Source organism: Triticum aestivum, chromosome 1B (assembly GCF_018294505.1).
Source record: "Triticum aestivum cultivar Chinese Spring chromosome 1B, IWGSC CS RefSeq v2.1, whole genome shotgun sequence".
In the NCBI taxonomy this organism is placed as follows: domain Eukaryota; kingdom Viridiplantae; phylum Streptophyta; class Magnoliopsida; order Poales; family Poaceae; genus Triticum; species Triticum aestivum.
Genome location: NC_057795.1, coordinates 17,583,472 through 17,596,861, shown reverse-complemented (window position 1 = coordinate 17,596,861; position 13,390 = coordinate 17,583,472). Strand labels below are relative to the sequence as shown.

The 13,390-nt window shown below is 44.2% G+C and overlaps 1 pseudogene; it reads right to left on the bottom strand.

Annotated features, from left to right (window-relative positions):
• Positions 1 to 645: 645 nt before the first annotated feature.
• On the bottom strand, positions 646 to 10,757 carry LOC123104055 (disease resistance protein RGA5-like; annotated as a pseudogene).
• Between the last annotated feature and the right edge of the window lie 2,633 nt (positions 10,758 to 13,390).

The window sequence follows — 13,390 nt, the reverse complement described above, 5'->3', positions numbered from 1 at the left end:
CTAATTTGTTCTCTCTATTCTGTGCACAATGGTGCTCATCATTGAAGGTAATGATCTGGAACCTGCTGGTTCTTGAGGTTTTGGCAGCATAAAGCAGCCAAGGGCAACCAGGCCATCCACACTTGGCCCTAAATCTATCTGACTCAGACTTAAGAAATTGAATGCTTCTTTTGGTGGCAATGCCATACGTCTTTAGTGCTTTCACCAACTGGTTCTTGCTTCTGAACACCATTGTCAAGCTGAAGTGTGGAATCTTTGTGTCATTATTGTATCTAGGAAACTGGCTCTTCCTCATCACCACTTGTCCATCAGAATCTTCATCATATGAGTAATCCTCATCAGATGAATCATAGGCCCAATCTTTCTCATCTGCTTCTATTTGTTCCTCCATATTTGCAATGAGCTCAACTGGAACTGGAGCTGTGGAATCTCTCTGAATCCAACTCTTGGTGTCTCTCATCTTCTTCTTAAATTTTCTAGCATGCCTTCTTAGCTCCACAACTTCTGAATTTTCCCCACTGTCCTCACTGTGTGGCTCATATTCAGGGTCTGAATCAGACTCACTAACTGAATCTTTAGCAATTGGTGCTTCACTTGATGCTTGAGTTGGATTTAACACCTGGGAAACTGGAAGCTGGGAGCTTCCTACCACTTGCTCTGCTTCCACTTGCTCTGCATCCACTTGCCTTCTTCTTCCATGAACTGGCAAATTACTTGAGTGATCACACCAGTATCATCAGGAACCATAACATGCTCTGCTGTGATGACAATGTCAGGTTCATCATCAGCATCAAGTACCTCCATCATCTCATCATTTTCAAAATCACTCCCACTGCTACTATGCTCACTGTCCTCCTCTCCATGATACTCAACATATATGTCAGCTACTCCTCCCACATCAGTGTACTCTCCCATCTGGACACATTTACTGTCATCATTCAGAAACATCAAGCCATCTTCCATTGATTTCCCAGGTATCTGAAAATAAAATTTCATTGATTCCTTCAACTGCATATGATCTTTCAGAAACCCTTTCACCTCCTGCAGTGACAACTTATCCCTCTCAATCTCTGACATCTCATCATCCCCCCCAACATATTGCAAATTTGGCCCCATACTGATGAACTCGCCACCAAAATGGAATCTCACGTTCAGTATCTCCGTCGGATCCATGATGAAACTGAAATAAACAGAAAAATATCACTTGCCCGCACTACTACTACGAACCCCAACTCACAATTCGAATACAAAAAACATACCCTATTCACATAAAAATCATTCCTTTCCCTCCACAAAGTACTGGAAATCCCCGCCTAAAACCCTAACCCTAATGTTGTGTGCAAAGGTCAAAAAAAACAGTGCCAAGAGGAGGAGAACGTCGCACACATACCTTAGCCCGTCGCTCGCCGTCGCGCGCCGGCTAGATCGTCGCCGCCGCCGTCGATCACCCGCCTGCCGCCATTGCCGTCGCGGGAGCAGAGAAGAATACAGGGGGGCGCCTCCTCGACTGCTTCGTTGGATGGGCTCTCGAAGTGGGCCGGGCCACCTTTCTACGCACCGAACCGGCCATCTCTCTCACTTTCCACCAAAAAATTTAGCAATCCCGGCTGCTACTAGCCACGTCAGCAATCCCTGTTTGGGAAGGGCACTCAGGGTTTGATTTAGACCAGGATTAGTGAGTTCAGAGTGTCAATTTCGGGGATTGTGAGTTGGGGGTTCGATTTAGCTAGAGCCTACGAGTTCAGGGTTTGTTTTGGACTTTTTCCTTATTGGGAAGGTGGCGATCACGCGCATTCATGACATGGCCGGTGCGCGTGCATGTGATGCATCTTGGGACGAATGTCGTTCAAAAGATGCGCGCGTTAGATGCTGCCTCGGACGTCATAAACTAAACCAGTTGTGTCTGCATGCTTGACGCCAGTCAGCAACCCCCGAGGCCACATGCAAATTAAACCCAGCTAGCAGTTGAGATCTCCATTGCTCCTGCAGTGCTGCATGCATGTGTCTGCTGTGTCCTTGGGCTGATGTGGAGGTTAAGTTTAAGCGGAGATTGTCAGTTGTTGTCACCCGGCTCTTACCGCTCATTTGCTTGTTTATGCTCTATACCAAGCAGTAGGAGTAGTGCGCGCCGCGTTTAAACTCCGAGTCAATGCAAATGGATAGGTTGTCGAGACACTCGATTTAAGTTGTGCGCCCTATATGCGTGAAGTGTGTACATTTCCATCTATATGCGTGAAGAAAAGCAGCTGCGAGCAGAGGGTAGGGCTTTCACGCCAGGGCGTATATTTTATGCAAGTCCCAAGGATTCATCATACATGCGGCCCTTGGCCCAACAATTAATGGTTGCCACGACTGTGCATCATGCATGCATGGACTACCTGAAATACATAGCGTGTTCATGCAACTTTGCAAGATACTTTTGGCGCAATTTTTTTTTGTAAAGTTTTATTTGAAATATGTTCAAGCTGAATAACGTGAATGGGCTATGTATTGGCGTAACAGGTGGAAACTATGAAATGGAAAAACGAAATAAATGGAAGTGAAAGAAAAAAAAGAAATGTGCATGTAAATTTTGATAAAATGAAAAATTCTAAAAACACTAGTACATGTTATTTGAAGATATTTGGCCAAAACCATGCAGATTTTTTTTTAAAAAAAAGGAGGAATACCCCCGGCCTCTGCATCAATCGATGCATGCAGCTATTTTATTAAATAAAAACGTAACAAGGTCATAAGGTCTAAACAAGCTCATAAACTGAGCAGTAGTCAAAAGCAAATAAATCTGAAAAGCGCCACACCCGGCGATATAGAACTAAAAAGTGCCACATCCGGCAATAGAATAATAAGCTACGATGCCTACACACCTAGCCTATTATTAGCTCGCCACCCAAATCGACTGAAGATAGCCCGTGCTACCGTCTTCCAACGGTTGCACCCAAGAACCAAAGGCTCCCTGAAGTCCGCATGAGTGAGTAAGGACCACATACGGCTCCAAGCTGTACCTCTGTAGATAACCTGCAAAAAATTGATGAATTGTGCCCCATTAAAAATCATATCATTTCTAGCATTCCATATAGCCCAAAATAATGCACATACTCCTATCCGAATATGTTTAGCTAAATGTACGTCCACTCCATTAAGCCACATTATAAATAACGTGTGTATGCTTCTTGGATGTTGAACGTTAAAGGCTATATGAATTGATCGCCATAATAATTGTGCAAGAGGACATTCGAGAAAGAGGTGTTTAATCGTTTTGATTTGCTCCGCTTGCGAGCTGTAATACTTTTTCGACTTTGTGGTACTTCATGGATTTTTTAATAAGATGGTTGCATGCATCATTATGATGCGGATGCCAGGGGTAAGCCTCCATTTAAAAAAAATCAGTTTCTCTAGGAAAGGACGAGAAAGTTTGATCAATCAAGAACCTAACACTACACATGAGCAAAATGCCAAAGGAAAAAACACTAAATGAGCTACTCCCTCCGTTCTTGAATATAAGTATTTTTTAGAGATTTCAATATGAACTACATACAAAGCAAAATGAGTGAATCTAGACTCTAAACTATGTCTATATACATCCATATATAGTTCATATTGGAATACGTAAAAAGACTTACATTTAGAAACGAAGAGAGTAGAAACCTATAATTAAGAGCATGCATGCATGTACGGGACGCAAGTAATTAACAAAGTACTAGCCAGTTGGATAAATCTCGTACCATCAAGATAGCCGTAGGCTGTATATCAATCCATTTTCTTCTCCTTGTCTCACATAACATGGTCATCGCCAGCGTCTTGGAGATCCAGAAATCAAATCAAGGAAGGAGGTCAATTTACATATATATAACCACAAACTAAGTACATAGGTACGTACGTGAGGAGAATACGATGAAATTAAAAGGAGGTTTGGGTGGAACCTTGAGGCATATCTGGCCACACATAGAATTCCATGCTGGGATGCTTAGATGGTCATGGAGTGCATGTCTTACTGCAGCCTCGGCTTCCTTTGCCTCCCCAACCATCGCTCCACGCCAATGGATTCCAGTACGGAAAAATCGAAGTGATGGCATGTTCCCATGCAGGCCTAAGTTGAAATCACCGTTACCGTCCTCTTTTGCCACACGCACGGCAAGGCAGATGGTTACTCGTTCTGCTCTTGGCAATGCTCCTTGTTCGAAAACTATTAGGGCCCCCGAGCCAGAGTCCAATATGAAGTCTACCATACAACGGAAACCATCGGCACGAATGGTTAGCAGCCTCTGCGTTTGGTGGCTGGTTGCTAGCAAGAGATGACGAAGAGCCGGCAACCTCCCAAGGATTTCCACATCCTCCTGCTTCACTTCGTCGACATGAATAATTAACTCGGAGAGCCTCGAGAGATGGGTGGGATCTCTCTTTATCCACGTTGGGAGGGCAGAAAATACTCCGACATAGTAGGAGTTAAATTGGCGGACATATCGCGTAGGGAAACAACATTCCCCTAGGATGTCCATCGGTTCAAAATCCCCTTGCATAGTTAAGCACTGGATATTGTGCAAGCTGCACACAGACTCCACAAAAGCTTTTTCTAAATCCAAACACTTACCATCGAAAGAAATGGCAAGCTCTCTTAGTCTTTCCAGGTTGCGAAGATCTTGCACAATGTCAATGGAGGCATAGATGTCACTCAGCACTTCTAAGGATGCCAGATTTCCCAGCACACTTGGAGGCATATAGCACCAAAAATGAAAATTCAGAAACATCAACCTTATCAGCTTACAAACACTCGGTGGTAATTCTTTTAGCCCAAAATTTTGTCCTACATCCAATACTTGCAAAAACTGCAGATTTCCTATTTCTGCTGGGAGTTCAGAAATGTTAGTACCTGCCAAATCCAGATACCTCAGGTGAAATAAATTCCCTAGAATCCTCAGATCAAGCTCGCCCCTGCTTTCCACAAGCTTGCACTCATTCAGATCTAATACACGTAAAACATCAAACTTCAAAAGAGCTGGAATGATATTGAAAGTTCTTGTAAAGACAGTTATAGACCTCAGCTGTGATGCACTCATTGAATTAATTTGACACATGCCTTGACGATCTTCATTTCTACTTTGGAGAGACAACCGCCGAATATTACTTTTAAAAGATGTGCTATCTCTAGTACCATCCAACACAGTAACAAAAAAATTTTCTCTTGACAAGGAACAAATAAGATCAAGGACCATATCATGTACACAGCAGGCATCTACGGTGCCTGTACCATCATACACCGGCTGTATCATGCTCCTATTGACCAGCTCATTAAAGTAAGTTTCTCCAATCTCAAAGAGGCTAGTTGCTTGCTTTCCACACTGAATAAAACTTTCCGATACCCACTTCCATATCAAATGCTCTCTCTCAATATTGCTATCTTCTGGATATATAGTGAGATATAATAGACAAGTCTTCAGATGGGAAGGTAGACCATAATAGCTAAATGAAAGTATCCTCTGCATCTCCTCTAAACTAGGATCTTCTGTAAGGCCATATCCAATAGACTGGTGCAAGATCTGCCATTCATCTTTTGACTTTACATACTGATCACTAGCCAAAAGACTAGCTAAAGTAATAATGGCCAATGGTACCCCGCCACACTTCTTCAAGATATCTTTAGATACTTCCTCAAATTCACTAGGACATCCACGCTCATGAAATACTCTTTTATAGAAGAGTACCTTAGAGTCATTGTCACAAAGGGGCTTCATTTCATAAACAAAACCATCACTAGATGAACAGCATGCTTTTGATACACTAACTATGCGGGTTGTCGTTATCAGCCGACTTCCTTTACTGTTCTCATTATCGAAAGCCAATTTTATTACTGCCCATAGTTTTTCATCCCATATATCATCAATTATGATCAGGTACCTGTAGCAATTGTGATAATAACGAGAAATGAGCTTTGACCTCAAACTAGAGAATCTGACTAATTAAGCATGCATCATGAACCAAAGCAAGGATGCTGAAATGCGGGGGAGCAAGTTGATGGACCGACGATCACGTAGCAATACATCGAGTTACTAAAATTCTATAATTAGGAGTCATCTATATACCATCTTCAGTTTCATAAGAGTTAACTTCGACAATGAATTTTAATCACCCCCTACTTACAAGATCCAACAAAAGTTACATATTGTGGAAGTATTTTTCAAGAATGTCAAGTATTGTATTCAAATATTTACAAAAATACCAAATAGTTGCAAAAAATCTGAACTCAAGGAGAAGTGTGAGCAATGCACATATATATACTTCAGCATCTCCTCTCACGATTGGCTCTATAAGGCCTAAACATGGAGACAAGGAGAGATTTTTTTATTGAAACTGCAAAAGCTGAAACTCGAACATATAAGACCTCTTGACTATGATATCATATTAAGTTTCGTACACCAAACAGTAGAATCAAAGTTCAAACTAATATGGCAAAGATTCAGTAATTATCACATATACTTCAACATTATTATCCTTAATTACTTTCATATAATTTTTATAGTAGTAAGTTTCCATGTCCGTGCATCGTATGGAATGCGGCTGGATTTGCCTCTTCAGAAAAAAGAAAACTTGTGGCTAAATCTAATGCATTGCGCCCACGATGAGCTGTAAAAAGATACCAAACAAAATAAAAAAGTTCTAAAACTTTGTGGCTCTCATATATAACCAAATGTTTTAGGTGTTCGCAAATTATGGTACCAAATGACATCAGAGGAGCTCCAAAAAATATCTCCTTGAAAGGCACAAAACTTTGAGCATTCTGTTTTTTATAGCGTTCCTCGGATGTCATTTGGCCGCCAAATTTTGCAAGCACCTAATAAATTTGGTCATAATTGAAGCCAAAAAATTTAGGATTTAATTTATTTCTGCTTTGATTTCACTGTTCATCCTGGGTGCAGTGCACCTGGGTTTAGACAAAACATGTCTCACATATATAGGAAAATTGTTGTGTACTCCTGGGAGTACATACTCCCGCTATACTACATAGATCAAATTTTTATACCTCTTTATTATTTTTAATATACTTCATTAATAATTACTAGATACCCCAAAATAAGTTTCATGAAAAAAACTCATGTGAGTCTACATATTTTTAAAGGTGTACGTATATACTGATTTGTTCATACGTGAAAAAGGTATAGTACAAAAAATACATCAGAAATGAAAAAAATTCAACAGAACTCGTATTATGGTATCTTAGAATATTACCGAAAAATGCTTTCGCCCCGCTTTATATATAAAGCATCAAACCACAAGGACCATGATACAAACTCACGCCACCACCGCACACAACACACACACCCAAGGCAAGATACAAGGGTGCCGGCCACCGCCACACCACCCCAACGACTACCAAGCCACTACAAATGCGCGAGGACGAACTACTTGGAACCACTAGAGACCTCCTCCTCCGAGGGGAGGTGAGACGGGAACGACGGAACCAGGACTCCAAGATGGTGCCTCCAAGAAGGGAACGACCACGATAGCCGCCACCATCCGATCCCAAAGATCGGGTTTTCACCCGGAGCAACTTGAAGGAGAAAGGCCACTGCGAAGGAGCCTACAAGAAGGATACGGTGTCCACGGACGCCGCCACCGTCGGCCAATACAAGATTGGGCAGGTAATGAACCCCAACACGCCCACCCCTCCGAAGCAACCTAGCTCCGTCAACCACCAGCGACCACCCACCCGCGTGGCCGTGGCCGCTCGCCCGCACCCGAGGCACAAGTCCCGCCCACGAACTTCGTGCCTCCCGCCGCCGGGGCCGCCGCCCTGCATCCAGACACTCCCAAGACCGACCAAAGTGATCAGCTTGGGCCAAAGGGCGCACAAGACCGAAGAAACCGCGGCATACGTCCCGCCTCGAACAACGCCGGAGTTGCGTCAGCCCACACATGGCCGGGAAACGGGGGAGGAGTGGGAGCGGACGCATCCGGGCCGGTACACCCCTGTGCCAGCGACGGGTGTCCCGGGCTCGGCGGCGCCTCCCGTCCCTCCAGCCTGCCTCCCCACCGGACAACTCGGCATTGCCCCACTTCGGCGGCGACCGCAGCTCCACGCGAGGCCACCAACATACACCCGCCCGCCGGCAAGGAGAGATCCCAAGGGCCGCCACCAATCGCGAAGGAAGCTCACCGAGGAGCCCATCTACACGGCCCACCGTCGTCCAGCCGCCGAAGCTTCGGATCCCGGCCAGCCCGCCCACCAGCCAACCGCTGCCGCGTCGCACCACCACCCGCCGAAGCTTCGGATCCCGGCCAGCCCGCCCACCAGCCAACCGCTGCCGCGTCGCACCACCACCCGCCGTGGCCATGGCAGGGGCAGAGACTAGCAGCCCGCGCCGCCCTCGGCCCGCGCCGCCAGGTCCCAGATCCGGCCTCGACCCGCGCCGAAGGACCCAGATCTGGCGACCAAGGCACGCCCACCACCGCCGCGCCGGTCACGCCGCCGCCATGAAGCCGTGAAGTATATTGAGAATGATAGAGAGGAATAATCAATGCGTATAAGAGTTATATTGAAGATGGTAGTACATAGTCCTAGGAGTATAGAGAATTAGTCATATATGTTGCATTGGCGCAAAACTTTGCCAATGCTAACAGTATAAATAGTTTTATTTCAAAATATATTGGGTGTGTTGAGCCTAATGTTACAATATAATAGCTAAGACTTAATTTCTGAGAGGTGAGGATATATCATTAATTGTAAACCATGGTAGTAACACAAATTATCATCATCTTAAGCTACCAAGTGTGTTTGGTAATAAGTTAAGCATACCTTTTCTGCTCGAGAACTTCCCGAAGCTTGTCTATAAGCTGCCTTTCATCCAGTATCATGAGATCTGAGTTATATTTGCCGAGATCAATGAGGATATCTCTAATAATTTTCCTCACATCAGGATTCCGACCGACAGGAACAAAAGCTGAACAATCGAAACTTCCTTTGATCTTGTCGTACACAGCTTTGACGAGAGTTGTCTTGCCCAATCCACCGAATCCAACAACAGAAACTATCTTAAGTTTCTCCCCGGGGACAACACTATCCCCCATGGATAGAAGCTTTATAAGCTCTTGATCCCTTTTCCCGTCGATACCAACGAGCTCTTTCATTTCTGTGTAAAGAGCCCGCAAGCGAGGATCGATAGTTGTCGCCGGGGTAGGATTAGGCACAATATTTTCAACCATGTACCTGCCACGCGCCCACGCCTGTTGGCCACGGCTTGGATTTCACTGTTAATGTCTTTGATCGCATTAGCGATCTGACGGCGAGTCTTACCTTTTCTGAAGAAGGTAGCCATCTTCTGCATTAGCCGTCTAAGTGTGTGCGAGTTATCTATTGCTTCGAGCTCCTCGATGCGCATGCGCACGAGGAACTTGTCGACCACGTCTTCTATGGTATATGAGAGCTCTCTGACGTCACCAGCCCAGAGCACGAGTTGCTCGTCGAGCTGGTCCTGCGGCACTTCCGCCACCTTGCGGAGGGCAGCGTACATGCCCTTCATCTCTCGGGAGACAGACTCGACCAGGGCCGGTCCTGACATTTTGGGGGCCCGGGGCAAAACTAAACCTAGGGGCCTTTAATATAAACAAAAGTATGTATTTCCAAAAATATTTTGAATCGCTAGTCAAAGAAAATACAGTATGTTTCTCTTTCTTTTTTACTATTTATACAATATGTTCCTGTTTAAGTCTCTTCGTTAGCAATATATCTGGTAGCTTTATTGTTATGTTTATCCTATAATTTCTTTCATCCTAATCAGCTGTAGAAAAAACTGGCACCTCGTCTAGAATAATGAATAATTTAAATGCCAATGATCACTCACGTTATCATCCATTTAGATGTCAGATTGTATTATGTATAGCCCCTATATGGATTAGTTTAATCCTCCATATAAAAAAATAATAACCCGAATGATATCTATCCGTTAACAATACTGATAAATCAATTGTTAGTTTCCAATTGCAACAACGCAGAGGGCATGTCGATGATCATTCATACTTCTAATCAACTATCATGATAAAATTTCCTAGGCCATACATACAGACTACCTATAAAAATAGAGATTAGAGACATACCTTCTTTTCTGTAACTGTCATCGTATCCTAACAGTATTGATCTAGCCTCCCATCGAGTCAGTGTGGTCTCGTCCGAGGCAGCGACTGCAAAAATGCTACACTTATGGACAAGTTACGGATGAAACTTAATTGCTCCGAGCCGAGGCGGCACCATGCATGCATAGTAGTAGATGGATATCAAGCTTCGCGATCTTGATCTATTCTCGCCGTCCGTATCATTGCCGCTTCCCACCAGTCCTGTTTTTCTCACAAAAAATTGGGCGCACAACTTTCGGCTTCTGAATTAAGGAAGGTGTTTTTCACGGAAAGATTAAGTAAGGAAACTAAGAGCGGATTGTTTCCATAACCGTGCCTAATTAACCGCATCCAATAACTGCTCTATTAATTAATTGGAAGGACCATCAATCGTATACTAGAAGCACGAAGAAAGGAAGGCAGGAAATCAGGGAAAAGGTTGCAGGTGCACCTCGGCGTTCTGGGCAGGAAATCAGAGAAGAATTGGGGGCCCCTTGGCACCTGGGGGCCCGGGGCGGCCGCCCCGTTCGCCCCCCCTCAGGGCCGGGCCTGGACTCGACGTCCTTCTTGACGCGCTTGTGGAGGTGATACTCCTCCAAGAGCAGCTCGCTGAGTTTGGGAAGCAGGCTCCCCAAGGCACCCGTCCCGACCTCCATGGAACAGCTCCCTTGATGTGTGAGTAGCTAGCCTAGCTGTGTGTGGATTTTAGTCCCAACCGTGAACTCAACTGGTGAGAAATTGAGCCCCCAAATCAATTAAACCCAGATCCGAACCAAGCTCACTCACCTGTCACCACGGAGAGCAGCAAGGAAGAAAGAATGCCTACTTGCATCCGCTCCTGCTGAACAGTTAGGTTAATTATTACTCCCTCCGTCAGAAAATACTTGTCATCAAAATGAATAAAAGAGGATGTATCTAGACCTTTTTATTATGTCTAGATACATTCTTTTTTATTCATTTTGATGACAAGTATTTCTGGACGTAGGGAGTATATGCTAGGCATAATGCACGTATGGCCATCGCCAATAATGCCAAGTCCCAACATTGGCGCAGCCGCCAGCATTGACGGTATCGTCCATCAGTGCGTACAAGAAAAGCTGGAGCAGCCACTCTTGTTAATATCGATTACATTGGAGTAGAAGATATGTCTGGGGTGAAGAGAAATTTCAAAGGAAATATTCAAACTATCAAAGTGAATTATGCTTTCACCCCGCTTTGTATATAATCAACGTGTAGAAATTGTAGGATTGTTAAATATTTTGTGTTATATTGATCTGACCCTCGTGTATCTCTAACTTAAACCCAATTATATTTTCTAACACAACGGCCATCATACAAACGCGCCAGGATGGAAATCCTATGAGGTCATTAGTAAGCTGTGGGGTCATTAGCCTCTAAAATCCAGGGACCATTAGTTGATTGCCTACTAAAGAAAGCAGGTTTTAGGAAAAGTTGTGTCCTTGACCCCACAACTTAAACGTAGGTTTTGCCGCTGCACCCGCATACAACATGCGATTTTTCTAGACGAAACTACAAATGTTAAAAGGTGTTCATGTGTAATTTTAAAAATGTTTCGTGTAAAGCACCACATAGCAGCACTCCGGTCCATATTGCAGCTGTCACAAATGCTTTTAGTTTAATTTTACAGGTGTCGTATAACAGCTCTTCCAGATGTTTTTGTGTACAAATTTAAAATATTCATCAAATTTAAAATTATTCGTACTTCTGAAAATGTTCATATATTTTGAATGATGATCGCATAATTTTAAAAGGTGGTCCAGGTATTTGAACATATTGTTTGTGTAACTTTTTTTTTAAAGTACACACCTTAAAAAAACCTTATTGTAATTCTGAAAAGTGTTCACACATTTTTTAGACGTCCATAGAAATTTCGGAAGTTCTCATATAATTTTCATAAAAGTTGTGTACATTTAAAAAAATGTTTATGAATTTTAAGTAAAAACCAAATTAAGAAAAAGGTTCATGTAACTTTAGAATTATATGTGCCTTAAAATATATCCTTGTAAATATAAAACTGTTCATTTCATATAATAAAATTAATAAATAAATTTAAAAAGTTTTCAGTATTAAGAAATTATTCAAAGCTATTTATCAAAATAATATAAATATAAAATCTAATACACAAAAATAAAATGAAAAATAAATTTCAAGTAAAAAGTGGACAAAAAGAAGACATAAATGATAGATGTTGCTTGAATCCGTGTCTATTATCAAAACTTCTTGTGGGTTCGATACCAAGGGTTACCCTTGGGTAAAGAAGCGAGGACTATGTACAACTGGCACTACGCACTAGGTTAATAGGTTAGTTCTCAAAAATGATATAAAATTGCATATAAAGTATATAAAATTGATAGTACAGTAGCATGAAACAATCATAATTTACAGATACGTTGGAGACGTATCAGCAGCGGATGTTGATCGACCGCCGGCGAGGAGGTCCTCCACCACCACCGAGGGCGACGGCGGGCTCGAAGAAGGCGCGGTGAGGACCGGCGGTGGGAGAAGGGCCGACGTACGTGGGGGAAGGCCGGCGGTGAGGAAATGGGCCGACGCCCAGGTGGCGGGGTGCCGGTGGCGAGAGTTAGTGGAGAGGGAGAGTGAGGGCCGACACCCACGGCAGAGGATAAGGTGGTTTAATAGTAGTGCGAGGGAAAGGGCCCGCACTACTTCTACACAACTACCTATAGCGTTGGGTAGTAGGCCTATAGGCTGGCTATACGTATAGATAGTAGCAATGCTGGGTACAGGACGCATGCTACTGCTACAAGATTAGTTGCAGCGCGGGTAATATACCGAATGCTGCTACTGTGGCCTGCCCCTGGAGTATCGTGGGGACCACTTAGTAGTAGCGATGTGTTGCTTAGCCCGTGCTGCTACTAGTAAACATGAGAGCGGGCCATCTGCCCCGCCCTATTGCTAAGCATCTACATATAGGCTTTTCCCTAGTAGTTCCCCGTGCGCGCCACCGACAGGCCTACCCACGCTCTCATGCGGCTGTCCCTCCCTCCCGGGGCCGCCCATGACACCAAGTCGGATCTGGCCACATTAGGCCTCAACCGCTCCAGCCCGGCACTTGATCTAGCGAGAACGCGTCAAGCTCGTGGTCGACCTCCTAATCGGAGCGATCGTCGGGTCCGGCCGTCGTGCTCGCTCGACCTCGTGGCCATGGGCACGCGGTGTGGACTTCCGCATCAACGACATTGCGGGGTAGGAAGTCAATGAGCTCTGTCACAGTCTCAGCCTGTTAGGGGCGGAGCACTTCGTCATC